Below are 19,944 nucleotides of genomic sequence, written 5' to 3' on the forward strand. Positions count from 1 at the left end.
CATTGCGGAGGTAATATACCATTATTTGATCTTTTTCTTCTCTTTTGTGTTGATGCTGTCAAGAGGAACGTGTCCTATCTCAGGAGTGAACGTATATTTGCTCGGAAGTAAGACGCGAAAGAACGCTCTAGAATCGACTTAAACGTGGGAGACTATTGCCGTCATAATAATAACAATTGGTGGGCTTTTACGTCGCCAAACAACCAAATGATTATCAGGGACGCCGCAGTGGAGGGCACCCGAAATTTCGACCTCCAGGGGATCTTTAACGTGCGCCTAAGCAAGCGGACCTCCGTACATTTTGCTTCGATCGAAATGCGGTCGCCACGGCCGGGATTCGATTCCGCGACCTTCGGGTCGGCAGTCGACACACCATAATCTAGGGAAACAACTCTCGTAGAGAGAAGAAAGAGGTAAAAGCAAGCGAAATGCCGTTATGGTTACGGGAGGGTACCTAAGGTTTGCTACCCTGTGTTGTGGAGAGGTGAATGGCGCCAAAAAAATAGAGGATAAGAAGGAAGGGACACCTCCTTAGAAGGTCCTTTGTTAGCGAGATTATACGGGCGCAAGTCAGGGAAGGGCGGGTTTCAATGGACACTTCACGCACGTAGCGCGTCCGGGTGTGTGATATTGATCAGCTCTGTTTTCCGATTAATAAATTATCTTGAATAATGGCCATCCCTTTGATCGCTATTAATCTTCTCGGCCCTTCAAACGCTTAAATCCGCTTGCTTCAAATGGCGGCAGCAAACTCCTGTTCACAAAATCTTTTTTTTTTTTTTTGTCTTTAATCGCAAGAAGGGGACGCCGGTGTTCGCGCGCCTTATCGCAGTTAAACGACGCTTGGTAATTCATTACCGACAACCTGAAAGGGCGTAACGTTGAAGGGAGCCAGCTTGGGGAGTGCTAACAAAAGAAACGGGAACATGGAGGTGTTGCAGAAACGACCCCCTAGAGAATTAACGCTATCACTGATCTTCTGGTTGCAAGAGAAATAATTGCCTCGTGCGAGGAGCAAGAGTTTGTTCCTCCATTATTTGCGTCACGTTACCGTCAAGGCAATCAGTTTTGTTATTTATGAGTGGCATGAACGCCGGTCAATTATTCGTTATCTTTTTTTTTTCACGTCCGCCGGCCCTGGTGACTGACTAGGCTAAGCTTTCAGCGCAGGCCCGCGGTTACCTGGTATAATGTGATCTATCTATCTATCTATCTATCTATCTATCTATCTATCTATCTATCTATCTATCTATCTATCTATCTATCTATCTATCTATCTATCTATCTATCTATCTATCTATCTATCTATCTACTTCTATCTATCTATCTATCTACTATCTATCAATCTATCTATCTATCTATATCTATCTAATTATCTATCTATCTATCTCTCTATCTATCTGTCTGTCTGTCTGTCTGTCTGTCTGTCTGTCTGTCTGTCTGTCTGTCTGTCTGTCTGTCTGTCTGTCTGTCTGTCTGTCTGTCTGTCTGTCTGTCTGTCTGTCTGTCTGTCTGTCTGTCAGGGACAGTGATGCAATGGACCTGGCTAGCCCCTTCTCCCCCTTCTTCTTCTTTCCAGTCCAGTACTCTGCGCTTATACTCGCAAACTGCCAATTGTTATTGCAGCGCCGACCACGTGTAGAACAGGGTTCATGTTGTCGAGGTCATTTTTTTTTCGATCGTGTATTCATCTGACGCGACATATCGAGCAATTTTCTCCTGTTATGGCAAGAGACACTTGACTTACAAAGCCTCGAAACCTAATTAAGCGTCCTCACGAAGCCTGACCCCTGTTGTTAAGCGTGAACGTACGCTTCCAACTGGCAGCTGTTGATTTTCCGAGGCGCTCCCCTCCCAGCTTCGGCATAGCTGCACACATTTAGTGCCCATGAGGGGCTTCTGTGTAGACACGGTGAGAACGTTCTGCGTAGCGGCGGAGCGGGGCTTTAGGGAGAAAAAAGGCGGCTCGAAGCTAGGAGAGGAGGCCGCCCTTTGATGCCAGTCTTGGCCGGGTGTGGATTGACTGCTGCGGGCAGGCCGCGCTCACGCTGGCGATTTGTCACGGAAATCGAGATACACGGCTACGGCCGGCTACAGATAGGCGTGACGGAATAAGCATCCTCTGGCTTCTACGTGTCGCCGTTCCGGCTTGGGTCGATGACGAGCGCTGACGACACTGATACGCTGACGCGGACGTTTGCTCTGGTGAATCTAGCTTTTTTTTTTTCTGTTTGCCCTTCTGATAAGCGAAGACGCTGAAGAGCCCTCCCTATTCGTGCCACGGTTTCTGGGGTTCAGAGAGAGAGAGAGAGGGGGGGGGGACCGGTTGATAAATATTCTTCCTGCCGTGAATGAATAGTTCGCCGATTCGCCGCGTCACGTGTTTTCCGAAGAACTGGAGCGTGGTTCCCTTGAAGTTGAGCCGACCATTGACGCCGCTCGGTCTGTCTGAACAATCTGAATTGCATGTGTAGTCAGAAGTAGCGAAAGCTGGTTGGTTTGGTGCGAATCATTTCGTATATAAAAATATGCTGTATTAACGTAACGAAAAACAAAACAGGATTCTTCAGACTGATCAAAAGAGAACGAGAATCCAAGAGCGGTCTTGTCATTCTTAGCGCGCGTGCTTACCATGAAACGCTTGTGTTAAGTGCTCTATTGCGACAGAAATTATTTGAACAGTCGAGGTGCCCTTTTTCCGTCGCCGTCAAGTTCCGTAAAACCTCCAAATCGATAACATCGCCCGCGCGTCTTATGTTCTATGCGCGAGGGAAAGATTGCGAAGGCTGCAGAGGGGCGCGGCTCAAGCGGAAACGAAGCGCGCCGGCCGGCTCTGTCGGGCAAAGAAGCATGAAGGGATGCGGTCAGGGACGGGGGTTTAGGGTTCTGACTCATTCGGGCTACAACTTTGATCATCAGTAGACGCTCCTACCCTTGTATGTGGTTTGCTCTCGCCGCTTATATAGCATTGCGACTACAGACAGCATGAAAACCCCTTCTCTCCCTGAAGCGGCGGCGTTCCCTTACGCCAAGGAGTGAGCGGTCTGTCGTACATCGTAAAACAGTCCAATTTCTTGCTATCGCATTGATTTCTTCGCCCTGTAGGCGAAACTGCGACTTTCTTCAACCATTGAGCGTTCGATCTTCGCGAAAGGTGGCGCACTCTCATTATGCTTTATTTTTCAAGAGGCGACTACCAGTAATATGCATACCGAATAAGCCACTCGAGATATTCACGTGTTCAGCACGCGCTCTTCAGACATACCATTGTAGTCGCGGGTGTGTGCAAGGGTATCTGTCCGTATTTCTCCCTGCCAGTGTAGGGTAGCAAATCAGGTGCAGTAGCCGGTAGGCCTACTCTACTCTAATCATCGTAACGCTTTCCGCCTTGGTGGTGCAGTGGTTATGGTTCTCCGCTGCTTGCCCTCAGGTCGCGGGTTCGATGCCGACCGCCGCAGTCGCATTTCGGTGAAGGCGATATGCTAGAGGTACGTGTAGCTGTGGGATGTCAGTGCACGTTAAAGAACATTAAATGGTCCAAACTTCCGGAACCCTCCACTGCCGCATGTCTCATAATGATGGAACTTGTGCATCGCAAGCGCAGCGGGACAAACACAAGAGAAAGATGCACGTACGCAGGAGGGGCGCTAGACATCAACTGAAAATTTACTAACACAAAAACGATGAAGTTTTACAGACATGCGCAAAGCCTTCAAAAAGGTGCAGACGGCGCTACTAACACTGATATCTGTAACCTCGCTTCATATACGCTATCTCGTTTGCATGCAACGCCAGTGACGGCGAACCTCACGCACTTGTCAGCTTCTAAACTGATACAATATGCATAATAGATTTCGCGCGCTTGCTGGGGGGGGGGGGGGGGGGCAGCAAAGCTGCGCAAGATACGGGTGCCCTGAAAGCCAGGCGTGCAGGAACACCTTCGGCAGTAATCTGCCAAATGTCCACCCCCCGCCAAGGAATTGACAGCTTCGCGATACTCTCTCCGCCTTTCATTTATGCATCGGCCAGTTTGGCCTACATAGCACATTCCACAGGTGAATGGGATCCCATACACCACACCCACATGCCAATCAATGAATAGCGGTTTTGGCGCGTAAGACCGCAGCTATTGTCATGAATCTTCATAACACTCAGATTTTTCGTGGTTGGTCATTGTGAGCAGAAATAATAAAGGGCGCCCAGCCCTGTTCAAGATTTATGACTCGCTATTCAGCCTTCCGACTGCGCCAATATTACTCCCCGGGCAGAGAATAACTGTGGCAAGTCATGTTTCACGCCGGACAACACAGATCTGTGGCGCACGAAAGAAAGAAAAGGCCTAGCGGCAACCTTGTTCTCCGCTCTCCATGCGTCCAATCCTATTCTTTGCATTTTCATCTATATATTTCTTGTCGGTCGCCATTGCGAGAACGACTTCTCCCTGCGGGAATCCAGCGAGTGGGGCCTCGTTTATTGCGGTAAGTTAATGACGCTCTAAAAGAAGGAAGGTACCGCTGTGCCACCTGGCGGCATCAGTTAGGCCTAACTCATTCTTACTCTCGTTCTCTACTGCCCTTCCCCTCCGGCTTCTACGAGGTGCTCTGAGACGAGGCAACAGGTGCGTAAACATGGCCGCCGCTCCTCCTCTCCCACCTACCCCTCTCACGCCTCGGCTGAGCACCATTCAGCCTCGCTTTGTTCGTCGTAAATGTCCGCCATAAAAACCGAGTCTCGCAGCCATCTTTTCTTTTCTTTCTTCTCTTTTTATGTTTTTTTTTTTGTCGTTCTTGGTCTTCATCTTCGCACAACACAGCAACCAGGAGGAGAGGAGAAAGGTCCTGACGTCGCCTCTTCTTCTCGTCCCTCTCCACTCGAGAAACGACAACCTTAAAAAAATGATAAAAGTAAAGGACAAGAAATCTAGGCGGTAATCGTTGTCGCTCTCAAAGACCTCCTCCGTCCTGTACTTTTTCAATTTTTTTTTACCCTTGTGCCCCCAAACAGTGGCACCATTGTTAGGGCGCTTTTATTTCGTAACGATAAGGAGAGGCGCCGCGCAAAAAGAGATAAATACGGCTGTAAATGAAATGAAGTAGAGCCCGGGCATATACAGAATGGTTTGCTAACGATGCTGCTGCTCCCCCGCTATACACCGCTGCCTTAGCCTCTTCGAGGGAAAGCCGAACGTACAGGCGGAAGCATGCCCGGGAGGAGTTGTTCTGTCCTTTCCAGTGGCACAATCTGAGGGGCTTGCAGTAGCCTCAAACCGGATTCTTTAGTTTTTAAAAACAAAGCTTTTACGATAAAGATACCCACGCTTTGGATAAGTGACGGTGTCTGACTTCATATCGAGCGGACGTAGCGTCCGAAAAAAAAAAGAAGTGGGGGGGGGGGTGGGGGACACTCTCCAGTTGAGGCAACATTTTGTTAAGTCCCCGCGGGCTGTGTAACCATTACCGAGAAATGGGAGCGGCCGGTTCCCTTTCTTCTTGAGATTGGTTCTTCTTTTCCTTTCGGCTTCTTCGCGATGTAAAGGACGTCGAGTCTCGAGACCCCTGGAATTCGTAGTGTCCACCCTAACGCCTTCTCGAACACATGTTTGTTCAGTTAGTTTAGGTTGTTAGCTGCTGTACAGTTAAGGAGAGTAACCAAAAGGGACGCAATTAGGGAATTACGCTGGAACGCGGGAACGGCTCTATATGTCCTGTTAAAATACGAGACGCTGTCCTTCGGTAACACCCAAGAAGATTAATCGAAATGGCTATGATAGTGTTACGAGTATTTTTTTTCTTTTCATCGCGATCCTGCGTCATTAAGTGCTGCCGTTCGGCGCAGGCCAAGCTAGATTGTACGGTGTCTTTCACGACTGTTTTACAATTAAGTAAAATTAAAATGAACGAAAAGATTACGAGCCGCCGGCAGGGGCGCTGCCGGCGTCTAGTTATTTTTTAATCACCTTAACTTTTCCTCATTTATACCGCACTTACTATAGATAAACTCCCCTATACTTTTCTTGACTTGATTGTCTCTTAGTTTGGAAAAATGTTGTGTCTAACAGAGAAAAAAACGAGCCCTAAAATTCCCCTTTCGTTCAATCGCGCGTGTCTGCACTGCAGGACAGATCGGCGTGTACATATTCTTTCTTCCCTCTCGCCAACTTTAGGTTAGCCAAGTGGGCACGCCCTTTGTTTAACCCCCCTGCCTTTCCCTTACGGTCTCTCTCTCACTCAGTCTCTCTCTCACACAACATCTCACGCTGGGCACGCCGCGAAGTGGGCACTGCGAAACCGTCCGCGGGAATAAAGGTAATGAACTCCGCGTTATTGTCACCCGCGTTGCAGCTTCTCCCCCAATTAATTATGCAACCCGAAACGAGGGCGGTCCCAGCTTCAACGTATGTTTTGCAATTTTGTTTGTTTTGGTTTATTACTTGTGTTTTTTTAAGAAAAGTCACGCTTCGATCATGACGTCATGTCATCGCACCTTCTGTAGGTTTCACCAATTTTTTTTTTCGGAAGCTTTTGCTTCTTGCTTTGTTTATTGCAGCCTGCCTAAGTAGGTACTAAAACACAAACACTATGCAAATTTCTCCGTCATAGTCCCCGCGTCCACATAAAACAAATGATAAAGCTACGTAGGTGCGAAAAAGTGGGTGTATTCATGCGATCTTCTGCTCCTCTTTTAAGAGCGGAGCTCTTTCATACCCCTGTCACGCTGGACGTTTTAATGTCATTCGAATGGAATGACATTCGCATCTAATGACATTATGCGGCTGCTACACTGTGATATTTAATGTCATTAGAATCGAATGCCTTAAGAAATCGAATGAGTTCGAAAAACTCATTCGCCGTCGCAGTCGAACCGAATGTATACTCTCTACCCCAGAGACTACTTAAAATGTGGCATTTAGCATTCCCGATTTGAAACGCATTAATACAAACCACTTATACAAACTCGCTATTAATGCTGCTTTTTTAAGGCATCTCTCATTTTAACGAGAACAGGTGTACGCAAGGCTGTTGCAAAATCTTTTTACTCTCCAACTTAGTGGCGTCTGGCCACTGGCACTGTCGGTCGTAGTGTAACAAACAGACGCCTGTGTGCACGTGTATCTGCAGCGATGGCATCAGCTCCACGAGCGCACTGGATCCAGGCGGAGGCGTTTGCTCTCATAAGGTTATGGGAAGACAATTTTGCAGAGTTCCTTTGCAAACTGCTTTCCCGCATGGACGCATGTGACACTGCGTTTTGAAAGCGAATAAACGTGGAACTCTCTGGGTTTCTGAGTGTGTGCTCTCGCACCGCAAACTACCACTGGTGCCTCTGTCTCTTCGCGTTGGGGAAAGCTTCAATAGACGCGGCACATCTTTTTAAATACGATAGTGTTTCTTGGGATACTTAAACGGAGAAATTTTGGTCTGTCTGTCTGTCTTTCTGTTTATCGGCACGTCACTCGATTCAGCCACTCGGCCAAAGTTGAACCACTTGTCCAAGGGCCAGCCATCTTGAACGGCTGACTAGGTTCATACTTGTGTATATTGTCGATCAAAAAGCAAACATTACACATATCTGATGCGCAGCATCACTAGGTAAGTATTAGGTGGTGTGTTCCTTTAATAGAAAATGCATACATACTTAATTCTAAAGATCCTGGTTTCTTAAGCTGCGCTGAAAATGCGACTGCGACTGAAAACTTGCCTTCCTCCGTGCCCTCTGCACGAGCTCATTCTTGTGTTTCGGTTGCGGTTCTATATTGCACTGTACGAATGCCATGGGGCGCCGCTCTGGCATTCCTGTTTTACCCAGGCGACGTGTAAATAAAAGAGTGTGTGGAGAGTACTCGTTGAGTGCAGACGTTTCTTCTGCTTCAGCGCTTCGCGCCGAAACCGCGTGTTCGGGCTGGCTCGCATCCCCGCCGGTCGTGTTGGTCACCGCCGGTCTTTGCCTGCTGCTGCGCCGGGACTACCAGCCCGCAACAGAGCACTCATGTTTCCCGACGTATTGCCAGATGGCGTCCATATCTCACGCAGCGCCTCTTCTATCGTCTTTAGACGACATTTGCAGCGAAGCGCGCAGATACGCGGCCATCTTTTTTTTTTTCGTCACGCCGCGCATGCTTTAGGCGAAAGCACTCCGCCTTGTTTCATATTCATACTCAACAGGCTGCGTCTTGATTCTTCTTCTATCTGAATATCAACGAGTCTCTTCGACTGTCTTATGCGCTTTTCTCGCAACGCCAAGTACAAAGCAACTAAATGCGTTATTTGCTGCACCTTAGCGTCGTTGTTCAGTGGCACTGCGATGCCAGCCATGTTGCTTGTGTCATGTTGCTACTGGCTAAGCGCCGTCCTGGCTTATGGTGGCCAGATATTATGCGATATGAAATTTTAACCGTTTATTTTTTGTGAAGCGACTTCCCACATGTCTTTTACAATAAATCACTTCACTTTTCTACCTCTCTACATGTACCTTCCTCAACGTTTCAGGCCATTTTTTGTCTGAATTATCGACACTGGTATCATGAATGAATGACATTACTTTTTGCTGTGTAGCACCATCACGGATCGAATGGCATTCTTTGCACCGAATGACATTCGAACCTGATGACATTAACACCTCCAGAGTGACAGGGGTATTAGCTTTTAGTCGCGCCGGGAAGTGCGAGCAGGGATTGTCATCCTGAAACCACACGCGCTCGCTTCGTCCTCTTCTTCAACTTCCGCTTCGCTGCAATAACACGTGCGCTGATCTGTACGGCGTGGAATAGAAAAACCATGATGGGTGAGTCTGTTACGTGACTAACAAAAGTCACAGTTTTACCACAAGGGCGAAGCAATGAATGCGATAGCAGCAAATTCCGATATTTGCACACATGCGCAACTGTGGCCGAGTCGAGCTCTATCGACTGTGGCTTCTCCGCAAGCATAAACTGCATGAGGAGAAGCCCACCATCAAGACTCCTTTCGTTTTTTGTGATCATCGTTGTTTGTCGTTGGTGTTATTGTTGTTATCGTTGTTGTACGGTTGCAGGGTCTCGTTGAAGTCTAGTACTTTGGGATCTTCGTCTGTAGATCTTATGGCTTGTAACAACGTGTTATAATAAAATTGATTGATTGATTGATTGATTGATTGATTGATTGATTGATTGATTGATTGATTGATTGATTGATTGATTGATTGATTGATTGATTGATTGATTGATTGATTGTATAACTAAAACTTGCTAATCGAGAGTTCTGGTTGCGAGTCCGCAGCATCTCTGCGGACGCAGGCAGCCAGCCATTTCCATAGAGCGCCTGCGTCCGCAGAGCTGCGGCGGACGCGCAACTAAATAATAATGAATGGGACATTGTTGTTAACTCCTAGAAAACAAATAAAATTTAAGAGGATAGGAATGAAGCTTGATCTGCGAAGATATCCGCCCCGGCACCGGAGTAGTAGCCAAGCGGTGCACCGTAACGCTTAGGGTGCAGCTTACGGACAGAATTCCACCGTCTTTTCACTCGGGTAAGCGGTAGAAGTGCTTCGGTAGCGTTTTCGTCAGCAAATTCCAGCGGAGAGGCGCGATGCGTTGTACGCATGCTGCACATTACCGAGCCAGTGGGCAGAAATGGAAAGTTCTAGGAAAATGCGTCTCGCCTCAAGCCGCGAGGTACTACTAAGTCTTTCCTCACTTTCTTGCCTGGTAGTGTGAGCTCTTGTTTCCCTTGAATTTCGAAGGCGTTAATGATGAAGGTTCAGGAGATAGTACATTAAGGCGCGAATTAGATCTCGATGGCTTGACGAAAAAAGAAAGCAGCTCGTCGGGAATGGGGGTGCAAGAAAGGAACGGCCGAAATGTGGAGCTTCTGCCGTAAGTGATTTCTCCTTCAGCCAATTTGACAAGTACTAGGAATACAAAAAAAGAGCGTGAGAACATACATGAAACAAATTTACGCGTAAGCATGGTTCCTTCCATTTCTTTATTTAAGCATTCGTCTTTAAAAGTGCAAGGTTAGGACAGGAGTAAAAAAGCAGCTGTTTTTGGTGGCTCATTACATTACTAGGCAGCAGACAATTTGTAAACCCTTCTAATACATCAATACATTTGATAAAGAAAAGTACATTGGTACACACACTATATTTTAAAAAAACTTTCCTAAGGGAGCACTATCATGCGTTTTAAAAATGTATTCTATAACCAACATTATTGAAAACAATATTAGACCAAAGACACACTTTTTTTCACCAACACACACATTTTCCTTCAACTTCTTTTAATTGTTACTTGTTATTGTGATTGATCATGTGTGGCCACTCCCTATTTAGCTTTGCCTATTGAACTTATGCTCATTTCCCCATTCTTTAGCGGAGAGTTTATGACCTTGAGAGAAAAGCCATGTGACAGAGGACGCTTTGTGGCACAAATTAGTTTCACCATTGTCATTTTCATCGTCTTCCTTCAGAGCTGCGCAGACTGTTGATTTACTACTGTTGATTTACATTTTAGCACACTGTTGATTTACTAAATCCGCAGAGGCTAAAGGTACCGACGAAGTCCTGTGACAATTTTCGATTCGCAAACGCCAACAATTTACAAAAACAAACCTAACGTGCCCATTGAAGCAAAAATATGTACCTATCGTCTTGCTCACGTCCTGAAGAAGACAATATTATTTTTGTAGGGCAACAGTTCTCACTGCACGTGCATTATAATTATAGTGTGTCTATTTCGGCATACAGGCCAATACGTTTGATTGTACGGCCGCTTCCAGATGAACGAGTTTTCGTTGACTTCCTCGGTGCATTTACTGCTTGAAAGCCCTTCAAACGATGACAAAGCTGGACATCCGTGAAAAGGTACTTGAAGATTACTGCCTGGATTTTTTTTTTTGGGGGGGGGGGGGGGGAAGGGCTTCACGAAGCCGGAGCGAGCAACGCCTTAGCGTGGAATCTAAGAGCAGAAAGGACGAACTAAGCATGTAACGAATTCGGATCCTCCTGCCTGACAGCGTAAGCACGCACCGATTCTTTTTCTAAAATGCTGGCGGCTCAATTTCGAAGACAGGTGACATCGCTCCGTTAGCGCATAATCTGCCACTCCCTACACATACGACGCCGCACATTTACGAAAACCGAGCGAGGAGATTTGAGTTCGCACCATTACAGGTAATTCCCCGTCTCTTTTTTTTTCCCCTACAAGTCGAACAGAACAACCGAGCCGATCGTTCACCCCGAAAAACTGGGAATCGAGACGAACACGCAATCGAGAATAAGAAACCAACGCAACGGACAAAGATTTTTCGGCCGCAGGTTTCTCTGATGAGCTGGGCTCGAAGCAAAAGGACCCCGACGAGGACAACTCGCTTAGCCTGCTGTTTATATTCCTGAGCATTGTTCTTTCGGGGACGGGCCAGCGAAAACGCCTCGTGAATGTGACTTCGGTCTTCTCCCCATTTCCCCTTTCCCTTCTCCCCCTTTTTTCCGTCTCAGAATCATTTGTGTCTTTTCGCTTCTATTCCTAAATCAGCAGCGGCAGACAGCTTAGCTTTAAAGGGAAACCGACTTTCTTTGCCCGTAGGATAGGCAGGGAAGATAGGGAAGCGGAGAGGAGAAGGGGAAAAACAAAAGGGCGCGATTGTCTCCATTGTAAATGGTCCCTAATTACTTTCTTCACTCCCTCTCTGGCGGCAGTGGCAGCGGAGCGAAGCGCCGGTTTCTTGGCGGCCCTGAGGATCCCTTTTTTCCTTTCTTGTATTTTGACTGAGCCAGTAGTTTCGGGATTGAAGCGACAGCTGCGCCGAGGCGGGAGAAAGAGTGTAAGGTTAAAAAGAAAAGCAAGAATGGAAAACAATTGGGAAGGAAAGGAAAAACTAGATCTCCCGTGAAGCCATGAACAAGCGTCTCTCTAAGAATGAGACAGCATTCTAGCGGCGGGCGCCAAGCGGCCGGTGGACTCCGCCAAGTGCCACTGCACGCCGTTCGTCGCGACGAGAAGCTCGGTCTGCTTCCCGAGTCAGCAGCATTAGGATCGGGAAAGGAGGGGCCCCCTACTGGTCTACATTGTGACTTCCACATTGCCGGAACTGAACACCAAGAAAAAAAAAGGCGAAGAAAAGGGACCAGACGGGAAGGAGCGGTTATTCGTTTTTCGCGCCTCTTCTTTTTCCCTCACCCCCCCCCCCCCATTCGTCCTTGCCGCACGCGGCGTGTTATTTTTCGATGCTCCGACGACGCTTCAGCTGTTGCCTTTGCCTCCCTACTGTTTTTCCCCTGTTCCCTTTTTTGCCAGTTGACTGTTGCCTGCCCCCGGGGGGCTCACGCTGTTTCAGCTCGGAGGCTGGTGCCATGTGGTTCCACCGGTAAATATTTTTTTTTTGTTTCAGTTTGTATCACGCTTTCTTTGTCGTGTAAGGGTATCCGGGATGGAACCTGTCGCTTCATCGTCGCGCCCTGCTGAAGGAAACCCTCAAGCTTCTTGAGCACGTAGGCTCGGTTGGGGGAGGGGGCAGTGACAACCACCTCAGGAGCAGTCTAGTGGCTGCAGCGACGTCAAAAGCTGCTACACTGTGACGATGACGACGTTGCGAAGAAAAAAAGAAAGAATGGAGGGAATCGGAAATTTTGGGAACCATCGGAACAAGTCTGCGGTGCGGGACGGAACGCGGCAGCTGCAGTGCAATGTGGCATAGCCACCTTGCAGGCAGGGTGTCGCGATTTGCGCTGTACGCCTGCTGCTGTTTTGTGAAAAAACGTGACGAGACACAGCGCTGAAAACGTAAAGAAGAAAATCGACTACAAAAAAAAAAGAAAATTAAAGCGAGACAACTTCTGCTGGGGAAACGGCAGCCTACATTCCTTTTTCTTATTTTTTATTTCTTTTCCCGAAGCGCTCGCCCTACAGCGATCTTGCTCGTTTTTCCCTTTGCTTCATATTATCCTGCAGTGTTTCTAGAATACCCGCCACTGTGGTTCAGAGGTGCCTTCTACTGAATTTCCAAGTCGAAGGGTTCTGGGCTTCCACCAGAACGTCGCGGCAGTGGCGTTTCCCACGACGACGGGATAGAAAGGAAAAATGACCGATCGTTTATCATGTCTTCTCTCTAGGCTAACCTTAGCTAACCTAACCAATGAATTACGATGTATCCAAAGCGGCGTCCATCTAACTTTGTCCCCGCGTCTTAACGTTTACAGACGTTTGCGTTTACCACCGTCGTACGTATTTTCAGTCCCTTTAAATACATACCGGGTTTTTTCTATTGATTGATTCATAAAAGTTTTACAATTCCTAGAAATGCAGTCCCTCCGGTATCTAAACGAAAAAACGAGCGACCGCGAAAGACATCCTTAAAAAAGTTGGCGGCATATCTGCGTGCTCCGCTGCAAATACCGTGTAAAGACGATAGAGGAGGCGCTGCGTGAGATATGAACGCCATCTGGCAATACATCGGGAAAACTGAGCTTGTGCAGAGGGTTTTCTTCCTCCGTGGCCGAGGGCGTTCGTCGGCGCGCATAGGCATTTTCAGTGCAGCCGCAATTTCAGCGCAGCTTAAGAAAGTAGGGTCTTTCGAATTACGTATCTATGTATTTTCTATTAAAGGAACACAGCACCTAATACTTACCTAGTGATGTAGCGCCTCAGATATGCGTAATATTTAATTGCCATCGACAACGTTCACAAGTACGAACAGCCGTACTAGTTCACAACTTTGGCCAGGTCGCTCAATCGGGTGACAGACAGACAAACAGAAATACAGACAGCTCAAAATTTCTGCGTTTAAGTTCCCCAAGAAAGACTATCTTCTTTAAAAATAACGGCGATCAATCGATCCATGAATCGTTGAGTAGTAGAAAGATACGAGCGTCGGCGTTGTTATACGGTATCTAGAACCCGGCTGCAACGTATGCACATACTTCTGTTTGTCCTTCGTACGTCCATCTGGGACAACAATTGCAACGGCCGCACGACACATACTGCTACACGCAAGTGCCAAGCGCGCCGTTTTAGCAGCAATCGATAAACAGGGCTACGACTGTTTTCTTACTAAGCCGAGTGAGCAAGTACCGCATGGCTTTCGTGCGAGACAGTTTCGGAAAGAGGAGTGAGTCAAGGCACTGTTTAATGTGAAAGTCTAGATAGAAGCAGAGACTCCCCGCCGACGCGGTTAAGTCAAGCTGCGACGAAGCAGCTTTTTCTCTTGCCACCTTTTTTCCGTTTCATCGTGTAAACGAAGGACGAAAAATAAAACATGATTGATTGATTGATTGATTGATTGATTGATTGATTGATTGATTGATTGATTGATTGATTGATTGATTGATTGATTGATTGATTGATTGATTGATTGATTGATTGATTGATTGAAGTGTATCACTTGTGCGCTGAAAGTAGAGCATTCGCAAGCCACGTATTTGCATCGCTGCTTTGGAAATTTGCTTAAATAAAAGAAAATTCGAGCATGTCATAAATTATTTAAAGGACCTGAGGAGTCATTCTACATTGTGCATGCGGAGCAAGAGAACAACAGATTTAGGCATAAATTTTCGTCGGACGACAGCGGCGCAAAGGTGGACAGAACTTTAGGCATCAAGGAAAGACGGCACGATATCTTCCGTCTTTTCTTTGGGGCTAAACATTTTTCCGCGTTCAGTGCGCTGTTTGTGACTGAAAATTATTCACTACCAATGCGCCTATAATTTTACCCATTTGTGAAATATGCCGTACGTTCGTTATTTCAGCTTGGCTTTGCTCGCCGCATATAAATCTCGTATATCATAGTACTTTATTGACGTAATTCACTCTCGTGGAAATGCCTCCGATTGCGTGGTTGCTGCCCGTAGACGTCCACGTTGTTCGCTCTCTCTAGGTACCTCGCCATGTCTCTCCATCCTACTACGCCATGTCTCCCAAGGTCATTCATCGCGTCGCAGTGACCTTGAGCCGCTGCAGCGCAAGCGTGGCCGGCGTGACGTCACGCAACGTGGTCCGCTGCGCAGAGTCGTTGCAGCTGCGCCCGCTCGGAGCCTCGCTGCTGCGGTACCACGTGGTCAAGCGGAGGTTAATGAAACACCGTGTGCATAGTCTTTGCAAAACCCAGCCAAACATACCTCTTGCTCGTGATAAATAGTTTTACAAGAACCGTTTTTTAGATGCGAAGCAGCTTTTGCGCTGGGCTTTGTCCGTAGTTCCATTGGCGAGCGTCCGCTTTCTAAAACCTACCATAGCCATCTGCAACATATTCAGCGCGCGCTCGCGTCAAGGAGAAGTCTTCTTCGTCTTGTTCTTTGACCGCCTTGATGATGATACTTGCAGAGCACTTTAGGGGCCCGGGCTGCCGTATGCTGTCCTAGCTTGGCGTAACGCAGACAAAACCGCGTGTGCTGGCACGCGCTAACGCGTTAGGGCCTGTGTAAGGGGCTGGGTAAGACACTGTGGCCGCTCCCCCTTACACTCTCTCAGCAATCGCTTCACGGCGTCGGGGAACGAGATTCTGCAGACGCGCGACGAACCCGCGTGGCGTGGTCCAACAAGAGTTCGGGACGAGTAACAGCAACAGCAACTACAGTGAATCCATGGTGTGCTCCTCATGCAAGGACGCGTTGACATCGGGCAAGGTGCCCGTGATGAACGGAACTTTAAGTCGACCCATGCGCTGCGTCGCATCCCCACATAGTTCCCTTTAGTGGGAGATGATGAAATTTTTCCAACGCAGAGTAACTTCCGCGTTAAGAACGATAGGTAAGGGATTACCGTCACTTTCCAATCGATAAATAGTACGGGAGATCTGTAGAGTTCTCTCCGCAAAAGGTAAAGCACGCCACCAACAACCGCCAATGGAGCCAAATTGTGAAGTAAAGTGTGCATTTTTGCCATAAAACAAGGTCGCCATAAGCGCTCTGGTTTCAAGATGCAAATGCTTGCATGCATTGTCTAACGCCGCAGTCGCCGCGAGTGGTGACGAGCCACGACTGAGTGAAATGTTCTGCAGACTATACTTCTTATCTTACATGTCCTTTAAAGCGATATATCACTTTTATCATCAAATAATGGAGCTCTAAAACCTATGTGAAAACAGCTCCGAGAGGAAAGGTCACTTTATGGTCTTTCGTTACGTGCTGGATGTTTCAAGATATGTGCGTACAGATGCCAACACACTCGTATATAACGCTGGAAGGGCATGCTCAGGCACATTCCAGCACGTTCAGGCGCCCCGCATAATGATAACACGTAATTTGATTTGAGATAGTCCATACTTGAGCATTCATCCTAAGCGGCCATGCATGCTATAATCTGTGTTCTTTCAAACCAGGTATAATCGGCAAATGTCGTCGATGCAGACCGTAGCGCGCCGTTCCAGCGTTTTAGACAAGTGCGTTGACTTCTGTACATCAAATATTTCTCTTTTCTGTCTATGACTCCAATCTCCTCTCGGACGTTTAGATTCACAGCTAGACGCTCTTCTGTTAACCTTGTACAATATTCTCTCTGGTAAGCTTGCCCTCTCTCCAGTTCTCTAATGTAAAATTCTTACCCACAACGACTACCGACTGTCGAGACCTCTGCTAGTCATTATTTGGGCCTCTATTTACGGGCAGTAAGGCTTCGTAATACCACAGAAACTATTACAACCCCAAAAGACGTCACACGTTATGGCTAAAAGCGATTATAACTGTCATTGCATACTGTGGCCGCCAGAGATGTTTCCGTGGTTCTCAAATTACGGAAAGAAAACAATGCCCAGATACAACACACATGCCAGAATTGTACACTAGCCTTGGTACAGGAGTGCATGTTTTTCGAAACGGGCGGCGCAAAAACAAGGGACAAAGAAAAGACTACACACCACAGGCGCTCTGTGGTGTGTAGTCTTTTCTTTGTCCCTTGTTTTTGCGCCGCCCGTTTCGAACATGCATAACCAATTCCAACTTGCCCAGGCATCAATTCCTTGGTACAGGAGTGTTGTATTTCTCTTTTTGTTTCATTTATTCTTGTTGAACGTCACGTGCGCGGTCCGGACGCTTTCCCGGAAAGGCGTCTGGAACTCCTCGTCTGCCGGCATCGAGCCGTGAGACCGCGCCCCACCTCCGCCAACCAAGCCTCGGCGGGGCAACCTTTGACCGCGGTGTTGACGGAAGAAGTGCAGTGCGTCGCTCCGCGTGTGTTGTGCTTGTGAGGGGGGGTGTGCGGTTACGTCGGCGGGGGGGACGGACTGCGTGCCTGCGTGCACGAGGGAGACGCTCATAAGATCTTGTAGAGAGCGGACGTGTGTCCAAACGCTAAGATGTTTCTTACTCTTTCTTTGTTTTATCTCTAAGAATATAAGTTTTTTCAATTCTAACCAAATTTGAGTTTTGTCTTTCTTCAATCGTTCACATGGTGCCGAAACCCGGGATAGAGGGACAGAAACATCGAAGCCGACAGCGGGCTTGAACTTTTCGACCGCTTGGACTCAGTGAGTTGGTCACCCACTGGTGCATCAATGGATCGACGCTTGGAAAAGCTGCTGGCAAAACGGCGTGTACGGCGTGGCCACAACTCTCGCATCATCGACGAGGCGGAGCCTGCGCTGCGAGACGGGACATCCAGCCAGGTGTCCACTTTGATACTGCGCCTGGAAACCAGTAACGAGGAGCTGCGCAAGATCAACGACAAGCTGGAGCCGCTGATCCTCGAGGAAGAGTTCGAGGCGGAGTACAACGAGGCTGTAAGTTGCGACGACGCAGCCACAGCCATGATCGGCCGTCTTCAAGCAAGGCTCAGCGCCCTGAATATCAACAACGGAGCACCCGAGACTGCACCGCGATCGAGTAATGATCAACGGGAAGCTGTTCTCAGAGTCGACGGCGTGAAGTTACCCAAGCTACGCTTGGAGACTTTCGACGGTGAGTTGGCCAACTGGATGCCCTTTTGGGAACAATTTCAGCAATCCGTTCATAATAACCCGCGCCTTTCAACTACTGAGAAATTTCAGTACCTTCGCTCGTTGTTGCAGGGATCAGCCTTAGTGGCGATAAAGGGCCTTAACGCCACAGAAGCTTGCTACGAAGACGCCCTTGAAATATTACAACGACGTTTCGGCGACAGAAGGCAAATTGAACAAAATCATCTCGCTAAGCTTCGAGCCTTACCCGCCGTTTCATCATCGAGTGACCTGCGTGGACTTCGGAAGCTATATGACCACGTTCAGGGGCATATACGCGGGCTTCGCAGCCTGGGAGTGAATGCGGCTACGTACTCGACTATGATGAGCGACATCATATTAACATCGCTGCCGCACGATCTTGTTGTTGACTACAACAGACAAGTTTGCCGTTCTAAAGGACCTTCACAGCGAGCCAGCAATGAAGTAGACGGCGAAGTTGAAGTACCCACACGGGCAGACAGCACAAGGGCTGATGACCAGCTGAAAAATGTGCTTGAGTTCCTCCTAACCGAGGTAGAGAGCAGGGAGAGGAGTGTTAATGCCGACCGTGCGCCGAAAAGGGCAGTGCAAGAAAAGCAAGAAAGAAGTCCGAGGAGGCCGACCGCTGCGGTTCTTCACACTAAAACAGCAACCAAGACGAAGTGCTGTTTTTGTGGCTCGTCAGAGCACTGCACGGAACTCTGTCCTGATCCTCTTGATATCAAGAAAAAAAGAACAGATTAATGGCTGACATGAGATGCTTCCGCTGCACTGTACGAGGTCATCGCGTTCAAGACTGTCGAAAAAGAGTGAACTGCACTATCTGCGGAGGGCGACATGTGTTTTCTATGTGCAACGCCAGATCGGCCGGAGCTCCGAAGCAACAACCTCCATCTATCGCTACGACCAACGTTTACGCCTCTGCCACAGATTCCAAAGATTCCGACGTGCTCTTGCAGACCTTTCGAGCATGGGCCATTGGCGGAAACAAAGGCGGTTATATAAGAGGAGTGATAGACGGAGGCAGCCAGAGAACTTTCATCAGGGAAGATGTCTCCAAAACGCTCCAGCTCCGGGAGTCGGGATTCACCACTCTAAATATCTCAACATTCGGCGAGCACCAGAGCACCGAACAAAGCTGTCGTGTTGTGGAAGTTCGATTGAAAGCGCAGTACAGCGGGCAGGAATTCGTCATCGAAGCAGTCGAGGTCCCCTTCATCTGCAAGGATATTCTGCATACACCAACGGAGCATCATTTCATGAAGGCAATCGAGGCAGGAAGAGGACCCATCGCTGACAAGCTGCTGCTTCCCGGCATGCCAGCCATTCCAGGAGTAAGCCTTTTGATTGGATCAGACCACATGTGGAAATTTATGAAGAATGAGGTTGAGCACTGCAAAGATTCTACAGGTCTAGTGGCAATCAACACTGCATTTGGGTGGACCTTCCAAGGCCCGGTAAGCCCAACCAGTTCATTATTTGTTGCAGTGAACACATGTGTTTTAAGAATAGAGACACGCATGCCAGACCACTTAGACTCTCTCCTGCAAAACTTCTGGGAACTTGATGCTTTAGGCATAAAAGAGGAGCACAACTCGAGCCTGCATGACCAAGCTGTACAAGACCAATTTGAGAGTGCAATTGCATTGTCTGAGGGCCGCTATCAGGTAGCACTGCCGTGGAAAGAATCTGCTGGTGGAGCTCACAGTAATATAGATTTAGCTAAGAAGCGGCTTCAGAGCTTCACTACACGGCTCAGACGCGACGGAGAACTGCTAGAGAAATACGACTCCGTTATGCGAGAGTACCTGAGAGAAGGTCATGCCGAGCGTGTGCAACCTCTCCAGTCAGAAGACACTGGACACGTTTACTACATGCCCCATCAAGCAGTAATACGCGAGGAATCCACTACCACGAAACTAAGAGTTGTTTTTGACTGCTCATCGCATTTGCCAGGACAGCTTTCACTCAACGACCAGCTAGAGAAGGGACCACAACTTATTGCAGATTTGGCTCGAATTTTGCTTTGCTTCGTCTTCATGTTGTGGCACTAACCGCTGAC

The sequence above is a fragment of the Rhipicephalus sanguineus genome, chromosome 9 (assembly GCF_013339695.2).
Source record: "Rhipicephalus sanguineus isolate Rsan-2018 chromosome 9, BIME_Rsan_1.4, whole genome shotgun sequence".
Classification (NCBI taxonomy): Eukaryota; Metazoa; Arthropoda; class Arachnida; order Ixodida; family Ixodidae; genus Rhipicephalus; species Rhipicephalus sanguineus.